At 42.7% G+C, this 15,788-nt stretch overlaps 1 protein-coding gene across 4 annotated transcripts in view; it reads right to left on the reverse strand.

Moving 5' to 3' along the window:
* The window catches only part of Chd8 (chromodomain helicase DNA binding protein 8), a 69,120-nt gene extending 56,813 nt beyond the window's left edge, over positions 1–12,307 (reverse strand). For all 4 annotated transcript variants that reach the window (XM_076544953.1, XM_076544955.1, XM_006993398.4 and 1 more), the window contains exon 1: positions 12,175–12,307. The gene's annotated coding sequence lies outside the window, so the exon portion shown is untranslated. The remainder of the gene's footprint in view (positions 1–12,174) is intronic.
* Between the last annotated feature and the right edge of the window lie 3,481 nt (positions 12,308–15,788).

Below are 15,788 nucleotides of genomic sequence, written 5' to 3' on the forward strand. Positions count from 1 at the left end.
GAGCTAATAAAAAGAGGACGTTAGGCTGGGCAGTGGTGGCGCACGCCTTTAATTCCAGCAGAGGCAGGTGGATCTCTGAGTTCCAGGCCAGCCTGGTCTTCAAAGTGAGTTCCAGGACAGCCTGGGTTACACAGTGAAACTCTGTCTCAACAAACAAAAACAAACAATAAAAAGAAAGGGGAGGGACATTAGAATTCAAGGAACAGAATGAGCTATGTCAACTTAAAAAACAGAGCTAGAGATAAGGGAGCCAGCATAATGTCACAGAAGCAAGGACAGCAGAGATATGTAGGATGAAGGACAGTCAATTATATCAAAGGAAAAATATCCACTGGAGGGGATGGAGAGGGGGCGCAGGAGTCAAGAACACTCAGTTCCCAGCACCCACACGGCAGCTCACAACTATCCAATTTTAGTTCCAGGGGATTCGATGCCTTCTTCTGGCCCCTGAAGGTACCAGGCACACACATGACTGAAAAAACCACCTTGTCCTTACACATCTTCCCCATCTTCAAGGCTCCACAGTCAGGTTTTCACTGTCTCTGTGGCCACTTCTCTGCTATTCTCTCTGCTCTGCTGATCCTGGGATCCTGAGCTTCCCTGAGGCTCCCAGCTCTTTTCTTTTCATGCTATACTTTCTTCTCAAGGATGTCTAACTCAAATATACAGCCTCAATTACTACTCATTCTTTTCTCCAATGAATGATCTACATGCCCTCGTGTCTTTCATTTCTACCTCTGAGCAAGGTATCACCTGCTGCTCTAGCTACCTGCTTGTTCAACAAACATTCCTTCTTGGTGGCCTCTCCAGTCTTCCACCACCACACATGACCACCTTCCAGTAACCTCTTGTCCAATCACAGCCAGAAACCAGATATCCTCTTCTTTACCTCCTACATCCAATATTTAGAAATCCCATCTTCTGGGCTGGGGAGATGGCTCAGTGGTTAAGAACACTGACTGCTCTTCCAGAGGTCCTGAGTTCAATTCCCAGCAACCACATGGTGGCTCACAACCATCTGTAATGAGATCTGGCATGCAGGCAAAACACTGTATACATAATAAATAAATCTTAAAAAAAATTGTTAAAAAAAAAAATCCAATCTTCTAGCTGGGCGGAGGGGGCACACACCTTTAATCCCAGCACTGGGAGGCAGAGCCAGGTGGATCTCTGTGAGTTCGAGGCCAGCCTGGTCTACAGTACCAAAACTGCACAGAGAAACCCTGTCTCAAAAAAAAAAAATCCCATCTTCTAAATGTCCTCAAATGTATCATCTACTTTTGCTCTATTGGCTCAGGCCACAACTGGGCTACTGTGATTGTCTTATAACTGATTCTTTTCTTGTCTATTTAATCCTTTCCTTTTCCTTTGCTCCCCTCCAACTTCAAATGGTATTAAGGAATCGAACCTAGGGACTGCTCTACTACTGAACTATACCCAACCCTAATTTTCTTAACAAGCCTGAAATACTTATCTTGAGGAAAATGAGGCAAAGAGAGATCATTAATTTGTCCAATATCCTACAGCTAGTAAAAAGCAGTGTCAGATTCAAATTTAGGCAATATAACTTCAACTACCCTACTATACTATGTCTTAAGGTATATAACCCTACTATAGATTCTCTCAGCCAAGCATGATAGTTCATGGATATAATCCTAGCACTCAGGTGGACAGGATGATCATTTATGAGTCTAAGGCTAGCCTGGGCCACAAGTGGAGTTCCAGACAAATCAGAGTTATAGAGGAAGACCCTATCTCAAAAAAACCAAACACAAACTAATAATCAAGAAAGTCTCTTTAACAGCCAATACTTCCTCCTTTTAAATGGAGACTGGATAAACAATTACATAGTTTTTGATGTCTTTCCCTCCCCTGTTAGAATGTAAGTTCCTCAAGGGCAAAGACTATTTATAGCCTGTCTTGGTGGTAATGGGCATTCAATGTACTTTTGTTGAAGAATGAACTAAACCTCCAGCCAAAGGTGTGTATGAGTGAAGCTTCAAAGAGTAATGGAGAGGTTTCTAAGCAGAGGGCAATGTCTTTCCTTACTGAACACTAACAACAAATGAGCAGGGACATGCTTCCCTCCAGGAACATTCAGAAAAGGCATCATAGAATCAAAATCATCTTCACTTTTCAGAACCAATTGCAGACACAATTTTACGTAGAGCAAAAGAAGCCATATAGGACTAGAGAGAGATAGCTCAGCAGTTAAGAGCATGGCTGAGCCTGGGAGGAGGGGACTGGACCTGCCTAGACTGAGTCTACCAGGTTGATCTCAATCCTCAAGAGTCTTTGCCCTGGAGGAGATGGGAATGGGGGGTGGGCTGCGGGGGAAGGGGAGGTGGCAGGAGGGGAGAGAACAAGGGAATCCGTTGCTGATATGTAGAATTAAATTATATTGTAAAAGAAAAGAAAAAAAAAAGAGCATGGCTGCTTTCCAGAGAAACCATGTTCAATTCTCAACATACACATGGCAGCTCACAACCATCTGTAACTCTAGTTCCAGGAAATCCAACACCCTTTTCTGGCCTTCATAGGCACTAAACAAGCAAATGGTGCAAACATACATGCAGGCAAAACCCATATACATACAATTAAAAACAAAAGGGGGGGCATATATACATACAAAAGATTTTTCTACACGGTATAATCACTATTGGCAGAAATGAAATTTCAGTGACCCCTTTTAGGTTTAGAATAATGACTCCTCAGTGGTGATAACTTAAGGTGTTGGCAAAAAGCAAACGGATGTCAGTCTATACACACATAGGACTCAGAACACAGGGTGTGGATTCCTTTTTAAGTCAACCTCATTGCAGAGTTTAACTACACTTAAAACTCTATGGTATTTTGGCCTAAGCCTGAAGACAGAAAATAAAAGTGCAATCTTTAAGTTTTTAAAGATCCTTGCCCTTAAAGTTACTCAGGCTGAATCTGAAGATGTATCTCATCACTGGTTCATGGTTATAGAAGGGAAAAATAATATGCTGAGGGCAGGTTTGATGCTCAGTAGGAAAAGGAGATTACCACTCCAGGATAAAAACTTGAATTCAAGTCCTGGAACACATGTACAGAAGGAAGGAGAGAACTGACTCTACAAGGCTGTCTGCTGACTGCTATACACATCAGACATGTGCATAGCCACACATACACATGATATAAACACGCACACAATAATAATGATGAGGAATAAAACAAACAAACAAACAAACAAACAAACAAACAAACAAACCCAAACAACTATTATGGTGAATTCCAGAGGAGAAATCTAGCTTGACCAATATAGCTACTGATACTACTTACTACCTTTGGGCATACAATGTAAACAACAACGTACACTATTTAGGTAACAGTCCTGGTCTCCACCTCCATGCAACCTAGCTTTCCCTATTTTAAGTAAGCCATTTTCATACATTTGCTCTGAGAGAAAAATGTAAATGTTTACTTAATTCAACCACATGCTATAAAGCTAATAGCCCGTGCATTTCAAAGTAATCCTAAAGAGTAAAAGATAGTATGTAATGATTGACACATAGTAGGCAAATAAGGAGGAATTTATTCCTTAGCCAATGTTTTAAAACAGCACCACTAAAAGTTTATCTCAGACAAAATTACTCATTAGAGACTTAACAAAGCTGATCTGCTAAGCAGAAAGATGGGAAACGGAAATCCACAAATGGGTTTCACAGCTGGAGCAGCGGGGCCGAGGGACTCTGGCATTCATATGCAGAAGGAGCAGAGCAGCCCTCAACGGATCTCAGCTAGCACTAGTATCCAGGGCAACGCTGAGGAGTTCAACTCATCATCCCTGTGTCTACAGGAATATCCCAGCGTCTGTTCTGTACCTCTTCCATTTACTTCACAAAACCTTCTGTGGGAACTTATAATTCCTCAGTTGATTAGGCTTTCCCCTGGTCGTTCTCAGGCCCATCTCCAGCAGACGTAGCCTCTGCCAGCTTTCACGAGAGAAGTGAAAGGAAATGACCGAACCCCGTACAGATACTTCAATGCCTCGTTTAAAAAAGTTCCCTAGTGGGGCGGTGGTGGCGCACACCTTTAATCCCAGCACTCAGGAGATCTCTGTGAGTTCAAGGCTAGCCTGCTACAGAGAGAGATCCAGGGCAGCCAGGACTACATAAAACAGTGAAACCCTGTCCTGAAAAACAAAACAAAAAAGTTCCCTAACAGGATACAAAAGACAGGTAAAAATTGTGCATATTACAGAACCCATGTGTAAATAAACCGCTGACCTGGTATGTCCCACTAGAAAGAAGGGGTTTTAAAATTTTTTTTTTTTCTTAAGGATTAGGGGGCTGGAGAGATGGCTCAGCAGTTAAGAGCACTGACTGCTCTTCCAGAGGATCTGGGTTCAATTCTCAGCACTCACATGGCAGCTCACAGCTGTTTGTAACTCTAAGATCTGAAACCCTCACACAGACATACATGATGGTAAAACACCAATGCACAAAAAAATAAGAATAAATTACTTTAAAAAAAGGCTGAAGAGATGGTTCAGTGGTTTAAGAATATAAACTCGAGGCAGAGCCAGGCGGATCTCTGTGAGTTCGAGGCCAGCCTGGGCTACCAAGTGAGTCCCAGGAAAGGCGCAAAGCTACACAGAGAAACCCTGTCTCGAAAAACCAAAAAAAATAAATAAATAAATAAAAAGAATATAAACTGAGCTGGGCAGTGGTGGTGCATGCTTTTAATCCCAGCATTTGGGAGGCAGAGGCAGGAGGATCTCTGAGTTCCAGGCCAGCCTGGTCTTCAAAGTGAGTTCCAGGACAGCTAAGGCTACACAGAGAAACCCTGTCTCAAAAAAAAAAAAAAAAAAAAAGCAAGCAAAGAAGATTGGTTCCCAGCATAGGGGATGGCTCAGAACCGTCTATAACTCCATCTCCAAAGGATGTAACGACTGGCTTCTTTAGACACCCGCACTCTGTGTACACACCCACACACACAAGTTTTTAAATCTTTTAAGAAAAAAAAAAAAAAGGGCCGGGCAGTGGTGGCGCAAGCCTTTAATCCCAGCACTCGGGAGGCAGAGGCAGGCGGATCTCTGTGAGTTCAAGGCCAGCCTGGGCTACCAAGTGAGTTCCAGGAAAGGCGCAAAGCTACACAGAGAAACCCTGTCTCGAAAAACCAAAAAAAAAAAAAGAAAAAGAAAAAGAAAAAAAAAAGAAAAAAAAGGATTAGTATTGGAGAGAAACAAGAATAAAACACTGAAATTCTGTTTTCATGTAGTTTGTTAGGCCCTACTGAAAACTATGGGAGACTACAGGGGTCCAGCCCCTCGATAGTCCCCTCCCAGGGTCTGGGAAGAATCTACAACCAGCTGATAATTAATCTTTGATGAAAAGAAATGAATCTATGTACACGAAACTCCTTAGTCCATATACTTTATTATTCTGTGTCAGTTACAAGCTTATATTCTGCTCTCATATTTAGCTCCTTTCTTGCCTGATTTCTCTCTACACTTATCTGCGGTCCCCTCTAGGTTCTATCTTAATTCCTTCATCTAGTTCTGCCCCTTCTAGGTTCTTATCCATCTTGTTCTTTCCCATATCATCTCCTCTCCCATCTCCTTCTCTCTCCTCATCTCAGTTTGCTCCTCTCAAGTTCTTACCCATCTAGTTCTTCCATCCTCTTTTCTCTTCTCTGTCCTCCTGTGCCCTGGAAGTCCTGGTATATATACACTTACAAGCAGTATTCCCTTAGCAGTGCAAAGCCAGACTTCTAAGGTCAAACGGAGGGGTGGTAAGAATCACACAGAGGGACAATAACTGTTAATTACCATTTGCAACCCCAAAGGGAAGTGACCAATGGGGAAATGAATTAACTAAAGGCTAACTTCAGCTAATATCTAAGAAGAGGGATCTTATGTGCTCAACTATAGTCTTAATATAATTGGTAGAAAATGTTAAAAATCTATAAGTTGCTAGGTCAATGGGAGAAAATAAAACTGCCTTCTTTTTTCCTGTGGCTCCTATCTGTCCAAGCTATCTGCCGTTTTTTTCTGCAGGGTTGGGGAAAGTGTGCTCGGTCACTAGCTAGGCGACCTGTGTACAGCTAGATGCCTCTGGTGATAGTTAAAGGGAGATCTGGAACTAGAGGTAAGGTTTGGGAAAGAAGGAAGTAAAGCTTAATTGGCACACCCGCCAGGCCTTCTCAAACAGGTAGCCTGGATGCTTAAGTCTGTTCTTAGAGAGTACAGAGGTATCTCTGATAAGGTGCTTTCCTCCATCTGGGGATGGACGTGGCCAGATGCTGCCAATGACGATAATTACAGGGAGGCTTGAACTGGGGTTCTGGCTGTGCATAGCTGTTAGCGCAGGTTATCTAAATATTCCTTTAGTAGAGGGGATAAGGTGCCCAATAAATGATGGAAAAGCTACAATAGCACACAAGAAACTCATAGCAGGAAACGGCTGATAATCAAAAGCCAAATATCACCAAGGCTCCTTGAACCTTAGCTTGACCTCTGGAAGGCCCTGGCTTCTTCCAGGTATTAGCTTTGTCATAATCAGCTGAAATGCTACTTTTTATATTTTTGCGGCTTGCAGCAAAAAACAAAAACAAAAAACCCTAGCCATGCCATGCACGGTGGCACAGGCCTTAAATCCCAGCACTCAGGAGGCAGAGGCAAGTGATCGTTGTGGGTTCAAGGACAGCCTAGTTTACATAGTGAGTTAAAAAACAGCTATGTAGAGAGACTCTGTCTCAAAACAAAACAAAACAAATAATAATAAAATAAAATCGTTACAAAATGAAAGTTTAAAAATAAGTTATAGATTCTCAGAACAAAAGGTCACTATGGAATTATTTCACTAGACTGTTAGGGAATTAACAAAAGTTCATCACTATCACATTTTAGGTGCTGACATATGGGGAGGATACAATTCTGGAAATTATTGTCAAGTAATTTCAGGAGAGTGCCACTGAACTATCATTTTGAAATAAAATGAGCTTATATACAAATTTCTCTGGAGATATGCAGAAGAAATAAAATCAGGAATACTTTATTCTTTCAACAATAAAGAGAACTAATAAATGATTATGTTTGGAAATATTTTCAAATAAACTATGCAATGATAACTGGAATTTGAGGAGGGCAGAATTCTAAGTACCCTAAACTGTTCCACTGCTCAGATCTATTCCTGCCTGAGATGAATGTGAAGGGGTTACCCATGCCAGGTTCATAGCTATCTATGCCTACTGAGTTTTCTGATTTTCAAAGAAAAAAATTTTTGGTGGTGCTGTAGACAGGACTCAGGACCTTGTATATACTAGGCAAGTGTTACATCCAAGCCCCTCTTACTGGACCTTTGGTAACTGTGTAACACACCATAAGTGAACAGAATTTAAGTGTTTCAGGTTTTTTTTTTTTATTTTTATTTTTTTTAGACTCTTGCTACAATCTGAAGGCAAAATATAAGGTAATTTAAGTTAAACATTTTTCTTTATGTGACATTCAACAACCCAGGGATCCCACTGAAGGATAAAGTAATGGACAATACAAAAAAGTAAGAAAAAGAAAAGGCGAGCTGGGTATGGTCATATAGACCTGTTCTGCCAACATTTGAGGACATTCAGGAAGATAGATTAGGAGTTCAAAGCCAGTCTCAGGCACATAGCAGAGTTCAAGGCCAGCCTAACCTACATGAGACTTGTCTCAAAACAAAAAAACAAACAACAAAAACCAAAACAACCCCTACCAAAGTCAAGACCCCACTACTCCTTCATGAAGAGTTATTTATAGGCAATTAATGGTTGCTAAAAGAGTAAGAATCAATCCTGTCTAAAGGTGAGCCCTCCATAGGTCAGCCAATCCCAAAAGGTCGGTCCTAAGTCCATATACATACAGGCAACGCTGGATGGACTCAGTAGGTTTTTTTTTTTTTTTTTTTTTTTTTTGGTTTTTTTTTGAGACAGGGTTTCTCTGTGTAGCTTTGCGCCTTTCCTGGAACTCACTTGGTAGCCCAGGTTGGCCTCGAACTCACAAAGATCCGCCTGCCTCTGCCTCCCGAGTGCTGGGATTAAAGGCGTGCGCCACCACCGCCCGGCTGGACTCAGTAGGTTTTAAATGCGTGAGCACACATACACACACACACACACACACACACACACACACACACACACACACAAATAATAATTAAAGAGGAGGTCAATAATGTGAGGGAGCAAGGGGGTCATGGAAAGAACTGAGCGAGAAGGATGGAAATTATATAAACAGTGTTCATGTATGAAATTATTAAAAACAAAATTAAAAGAGAAAGAGGAAAAAAAATTACCTACAGAATAGCATAAAGAGAAACATTAGGTACTAATGTGGTCTGTGGCCTAAATGTAAACATTCATAATTGCAAGGAGGTAGGCATACTGGAAATTTAAGCCAGAGCTGTGTATATGCTTGGCAAGCACTCTACCAAGTTACATCCTTCACTTCTTACAATGAAAATTTTAAAATATAAAGTGCAGCAAGAAAACCCAAAAAGAGACTTCATAAACACACACATAAAACAAAACTGTGAGGTTACGCCCGCCGCCGCCGCCCCCTCCCCCCCAATCTAGGATAACATCTAGAATGTAGTAAATAGTGAGAGAAACATTTTAGGCACTAGAAAATAGCTGCAGTTTGTAACATAAAAATTCAGATGTCTGGGGCCTGGAGAGATGGCTCAGTGGTTAAGAGCACTGACTGTTCTTCCGGAGCTCCTGAGTTCAATTCCCAGCAACCACATGGTGGCTCACAGCCATCTGTAATGAGATCTGGTGCCCTCTTCTGGTGTGCAGGCATACATGCAGGCAGAACACTGTACACATAATAAATCAATCTTTAAAAAAAAAATACAGCTGTCACTTAGGTACTGGCCATCCATCAAATCACAGAATCAATGTATTAAGACAAAATGTAAAGTGAATAAAATCCTAATATAGAAGACCATCAATGCTACATCTGGAGGAGAGGTAACACATAACTGACACAGGAAACACGAGCCCCTAGCAATGCATCAGATGCCAAAGAAGTAGGCAGCAAATGCCAGAATAGGCACAGAAGTGCTGGGGGAGGTCATTCGAGGACTTGAGGTCAGAGTCAAGATCTAGAAGGCAAGCAGAGAAGTAGTGACTTCTACTGGGGGCCAGCGGCTTCAGGGAAAGTTTAAGTTTTTTCTCCCAAGTATTAGGCTGAATTTAAGCTCAGAAAATAGAAGATTTCAGGGCTGTGGATAAATAATTTCACAAAACCATTTAATATTCATATGAATGTTGTAGTTCTTCATGGGTAATCTTCAGTCACAGTACTGCTTCAAGGAATTCTCTTTTATTTTTTTGGTGGGAGGAGGGTGAGACAAGGTTTCTCTGTGTAGCTGTCCTGGAACTCACTCTGTAGACCAGGCTGGCCTCAAACTCAGAGATCCAACTATCTCTGCCTCCCAAAGTGCTGGGATTAAAGGCATGCGCCACCACCATCCAGCTAGAAATTCTCTTTTCAGAGGTGACATATGTAAAGATTTCCTTCAAAGAACACCCTCAGTACCCTCGTACTAACAGAAGCTGCTGTCTCACATAAAATGTCATTTTTACCACAAAAATTCTGCCCTGGTGGAATCCAGGAGTCCTACAAAAAAGGAAATACTAGATTCATGTTTCCTGGTAATACAAAATCAGCTTAGCAGATATATTCTCCATCCACACCTAAAAGGATGTGGCCAGTTTGAGAATTGAAAAAAATCAAAAGGCCAGCCGCATATGACAGATTAAACACAGAGAAGATTCGAACTATTCGAGAACCTATACATTCCTCCACCAAATCCTTTTATCTATCTATCTATCTATCTATCTATCTATCTATCTACACTGAAGCCAGGCCCCTGCACATGCTAAATACTGCATTATAGGTACTGGCTCTACTATAAAGCTACATCCCAGCTTGTCCCTACTCCAAGACTCCTGTACACACACACACACACACACACACACACACACACACACACACACAGAGTCTTTGCCTTACCTCACTCTCACTTGCAACGGGTCTTAAGTAGAATTATACTGCATCATAATTTTTATTAACAATTGGAATAACTTTAAAATAGTTTAAAGAATGTTTCCTACTTTCAAGATTTTGGTAGTAGTGAATTTTGTGTAATCCAAGAGCTTGGGAAGTAGAGGCAGAAGGACCAAGACTTCAAGGTCATTCTCCACAAACAGTGAGTTGGATGCCAACCTGGGATACATGAGACTGTCTCAAAAAATCAAAATAAATAAAATGAGGGGCGGTGGTGGCGCATGCCTTTAATCCCAGCACTCGGGAGGCAGAGCCAGGCGGATCTCTGTGAGTTCAAGGCCAGCCTGGTCAACAAAGTGAGTTCCAGGAAAGGCAAAACTAACAAAAAAAGAGGTTGCCCACTTCTTGTGGAATCTGTTGGGTGGACCACAAAAAGAAATTCTAGGCAGAAGATATTCTTAATTAAGAAGACAATATTGAGGCTGGAGGGATGGCTCAGCGGTTAAGAACACTGACTGCTCTTCCAAAGGACCCAGATTCAATTCCTAGCACCCACATGGCAGCTACAACTGTCTGTGACTCCAGTTTCAGAGGATCGCACACCCTCACACAGACATACAAGAAAGCCAACAAAAAACAAACAAACAAACAAAAACAAAACAAAACAAAACACCACCCCAAAAAGAAAAAAACCACCAATGCAAATAAAATAAAAATAAATTATAAAAAGTTGCCAATTATAGCCGGGCCGTGGTGGCGCACACCTTTAATCCCAGCATTCAGGAGGCAGAGCCAGGCGGATCTCTGTGAGTTCAAGGCCACTCTGGTCTACAGAGCGAGATCCAGGACAGGCACCAAAACTACACACAGAAACCCTGTCTCGAAAAACAAAAAAAAAAAAAAAACAAAAAAAAAAAAAAGTTGCCAATTACATAGTCAACAATAAAAGTTGGTTTAAAAAAAAAAAAAAAGACACTATCCCAGCCATGCCCGGTGGCGCACACCTTTGATCCTGCAGAGGCAGCAGGATCTTGGTGAGTTCGCGGCCAGCCTGGTCTACAAAACCAGTTCCAGGACAGCCGGAAATCCTGTTTTAAAAGGGGGCGGAGGAAACATCCAAATCACAAGTTCACTTTCTTTGTATCTGCTGTGCCCCCAAAAGGACCTCAGCTGACACTAGGATAAGCCAGTCAGAGACTCCCTGAGTTTACAAACTCGGAACAGAGATCAGGTGGACGGCGATGTCATGACAGCGGACATTGATAGAGCAGCTTCTTCGCTTGTACCTGAGCTGTCCCGTCCCGTCTGTCCTTTTCAAGAAGATTACGCAGTGTTTAACAGCGGACTTCTGGCTCACTTTGCTCACTCACTGCAAAGACTGGTCCACTACATACCTCTTCTGGGAAGCCTTTAACGACCGCCCCTTAAAGAGGCGCTGCTGCATACGCACAGCTGCAGCAAACGGCAGGCACATTTTTTGAGACATCAGAGACAGGTAAATTACAAAAACAAAAAACTGTACACGCTAAGAGACAGGGGGAGGAGGTCTTCTCAGTGAAGAGTTTACATAATGTGTCAGAAAACCTGCAGACCTGTCACGGAAGACCCAAGACTCGAGCTGTTTCCTCATCGTCTCTCCTTTGCAACAGCCCCCACAGTAACTGGGTACATAACAAATCTGCACACGCTCACCCCATGCTTTTCTACCCACATTTACTAAAATACAGAAAAGATGGGAGGGGGGGGCAAAAAAAAAAAAAAACAAAAACAGTCAAACAAAATAAAATAAAACCCTGGTCTCACTTCTGAGTCCAAAGTATGGAGTAACCAAACCGAGCAGGGGAGTTTTTCTTCCTGTGAAGGAGGAAGGAGAACAAGGCAGCTGCCTCGAATGTGCGCCTCGCCCAGCAGGGCAATGACAAGCTCCACAACTCCACGATGGCCCCAGCAGCTCCCTCGCGGCCCGTCCCAGCACGGCCCCGCGGCCCGCACCGTCCCCAGCGCCGGCCTCTCACAAAGGAGAGTGGTTCAGTCCCCAGCATCCCCGCACCTGATCGCTCACAAGTGCACCCGCCTGGGTGCGTGCGTGGACGTGTTACCCCACCCACTCCCGGCCCCGGCTGCGCCGAGGCTTGGTGGAGGCGCGCATGCCGCAGGCTTACCTGAGTTAGTCCTGCAGCTTCCTTCCCCCGGCGGAGTTGCAACCCACCGTCCGGGAGAACAAGGCGCCTTCCGGCGGAGCTCGGCCAGCCCTCGCTGCAAGCAAGCTTGCTAGTCCTCCATGCTCCTGGGCCCGCCCACTGCCCTCCACCCGCCAATGGGAAGGCTGGAAAGGGGTGCCATCCAGGAAGTCTCTGGAGGGTGGGAGGTCCTGAGGCTGAGAAGGGTACGTAGGCAACCGCAGATATGCCTGATTGGAAATAGACACTGGCCGCGGGCTGGCAGGACCCGCCTCTGACCCCAACCACTGGGGGCGCTCCAAACCAGTACAACACCTGCTACCTGTCACAGAAGGACATGTTGGGTCGGCTGCCTCTGCGAACATCTACAATTACTTGCAGGAATGTGAAGCCCTTTTTGGAGTCTGTTGGTCCGTTTTGGTCCAGCCCCAACATACTATCCCTTCACATACTCGGGACACCTATTGGTCAGGGTGAGGAACTCTGGGAATAATGTTGAATGTGATTGGAAGCAAGCCTCACTAGCCTCACTTAAATGAAGGAATGATGATGTTATATTAGAGAAGTCAACAATCAAGTTTTTCGAATAACCCATCTGTGACCAGTTCCTGGGATAATCCTTTATAAGCAGGATTATCAACACACAATAGACACAGGTTATATAGCCATTCTACAAGCTTATCTATTGCATCTATTACGGATTTTCCAGTGTTGTTTTTTTGAGAGAGGGTCTCAGTGTATGGCCCTGGCTGGTCTGGAACTCGCTATGTAGACTAGGCTGGCCTCAAAACCAGAGATCTGCCCGCCTCCTCCTGCTGAGTACTGGAATTTAAGACATGTGCCACCACCACCCAGCCCCCGTTCTGATTTTAGCAACTCAAAATACTGAGTCATTTAGTAATAATAGGAGTGGGGAATTTCACTTAAAAAAACAAAAGACCTAGACAAGGCGATGGTGGTGCATGCTTTTAATCCCAACATTTGGGAGGCAGAAGCAGACAGATCTCTGTGAGTTTGAGGCCAGCCTGGTTAACAAAGTAAGTTCCAGGCTACAAAGAGAAACACTGTCTCAAAAAATAAAACAAACACACACCAAAACCCAAAAGACCTTAATTAAGTTCACTAATAGTTCCAAACTATTCAAGAATACACAAAGGGCAAATAAGTCTTAGTAGAGGGACCACTGGCAATCATTTATACTGCAAAGCAGCAAAATTTCATCATAGGTGAAACTGAACTGAGAAAGGTGTTCCTGTGTTTTCTAAAGTTCTGCCGACTACAGACTTGTTTAAATACCAGTATTGGGAAGCTCACGTGACAAAGACCTAAACTCGGGTCCTTTGAAGGAGCAGTACATGCTCAACAGCTGAGGCATCTCCCTAGCCCCTCAAAAATCTTTAACATATATTTTTTTCAGGAGTCATGGTGGAGTCTTTTCAGTTATTAAAGGAATTTTCCAAACATTAACATAGTTGCAGGGTCATACAGTTAAGAAATCATATCAAGCTGGGCAGTGATAGAGCAACACCTTTAATCCCAGCACTTGGGAGGCAGAGGCAGGCAGATCTCTGTGAGTTCAAGGCCAGCTTAGTTTATAGATCAAGTTCTAGGGCAGCCAAGATTATACAGAGAAACACTGTCTTGGAAAAAAAAATCATGTAATATTTTATAAGAAAATAAGACTTGATCACTAATTTTCCTTGTATACTGAATATCTGTTTGTCAAAATCTTTCTTTTTTTTCCTTTTTTATTTTACAATACCATTCAGTTCTACATAACAGCCACAGATTCCCTTGTTCTCCCCCTTCCTGCCCCGCTCCCCTTCCCCGCAGCCCACCCCCCCTATTCCCACCTCCTCTAGGGCAAAGCCTCCCCCGAGGACTGAGAGCGACTTGGTAGACTCAGTCCAGGCAGGTCCAGTCCCCTCCTCCCAGACTGAGCCAAGCGTCCCTACATAAGTCCCAGGTTTCAAACAGCTAACTCATACAATGAGCACAGGACCTGGTACCACTGCCTAGATGCCTCCCAAACAGATCAAGCCAATCAACTGTCTTACCTGTTCAGAGGGCCTGATCCAGTTGGGGCCCCTCAGCCTTTGGTTCATAGTTCATGTGTTTCCATTCGTTTGGCTATTTGTCCCTGTGCTTTATCCAACCTTGGTTTCAACAATTCTCGCTCATATAAACCCTCCTCTTTCTTGCTAATTAGACTCCCAGCGCTCCACCCGGGGCCTAGCCGTAGATGTCTGCATCCAGATTCCTCAGTCCTTGGATGGGGTTTCTGGCGTCAAAATCTTTCTTAGATCTAAATAACACTGTATAAATTTGAGGTATTAGGATTTATGAGAATAATGTTTGTATAAAAGTGTTTGTGCAAATGCAAAGAGGTATAATCTTTTTTGTTTTATTTTTGTTTTTTTGGTTTTTTTCCAAGACAGGGTTTCTCTGTATAGCTTTGTGCCTTTCCTGGAACTCACTTTGTAGACCAGGCTGGCCTAGAACTCACAGAGATCTGCCTGCCTCTGCCTCCCAAGTTCTGGGATTAAAGGCGTGCGCCACCACCACCCGGCAAGAGGTATAATCTTAATTATATGGTTTCTATAATAAGAGCCTATTATCCTTCTAGTTATTTTCTGGTACAGAATACAAGACCCATCAACAAAGGAAGTCATTATAAGCATCACAGAAAGGGGTAAAGTGTCTGATCCAATGATTTCTGCTAATTAGACTGATTTGTTGCTATAAATTACATGATTTCTAGTGTTCATGGTTTCAAAAGCCAATTAACACCCAGAATGTCTCATAATTACCATTCAGTACATGGGGGTGGGAGATGTTTCTGTATTCATTCATGACCACTTGACTCGGGCCATGAATTTATAGCCACACTCTTTTCTGTTTCCTTTCAAAATGGCAAAAATACCTAGCATAAAAGGTTATAAAATAAATAGAACTGGATGTTGGTATTAGGTCCCCCCCATTTCTAATGCATTAATAATATCAGAAAGGTTCCCTTTCATCACACTGAGAATAACAGCTGTAGGCAAAACACTGTCTTCAGCCAATTCTCTAATCCTTGTGAATTGCTAAAAAAAAAAAAAAAAAAAAAAAAAAATTGAACAGTAAAGAAAAACTTTTCAATAGAAACTACAAATTGATGGATATGCTGGCACATTCAGTACTCAGGAGGCTGATACCGGAGGATCAGGAGTTCTAGGACAGCCTGGGCTACGTAGTCTGATTTAAAAAGAAAGGAAGAGAGAAAAGAAGAGAGGGAGAGAAGAAGGAAAAAAGAAAAGTATTACACTATATACTTTAGTTTTGTGCCTGGTAAGGAAACAGGCTAATGCAAATTTAACAACTGACAAACCTTTCTCGAATGAGTAGGGTTAAAAAACAAAACACCAAAAGCATAATTACTTCAATGCCCACATGTCTTCTAAGTTCCTGTGATGTAATGCTGACTTTACTGCTACTATATCAGTGGTAGAATTCAGTATAAACCAATCCTTAGAAGAAGGTATCTTTGATGCAATACTCTAGGAGGATATTATCTACTTATACTTAGGGTATAATCAGAAATGACACATGAAATA

The sequence above is a fragment of the Peromyscus maniculatus genome, chromosome 9, assembly GCF_049852395.1.
Source record: "Peromyscus maniculatus bairdii isolate BWxNUB_F1_BW_parent chromosome 9, HU_Pman_BW_mat_3.1, whole genome shotgun sequence".
Classification (NCBI taxonomy): Eukaryota; Metazoa; Chordata; class Mammalia; order Rodentia; family Cricetidae; genus Peromyscus; species Peromyscus maniculatus.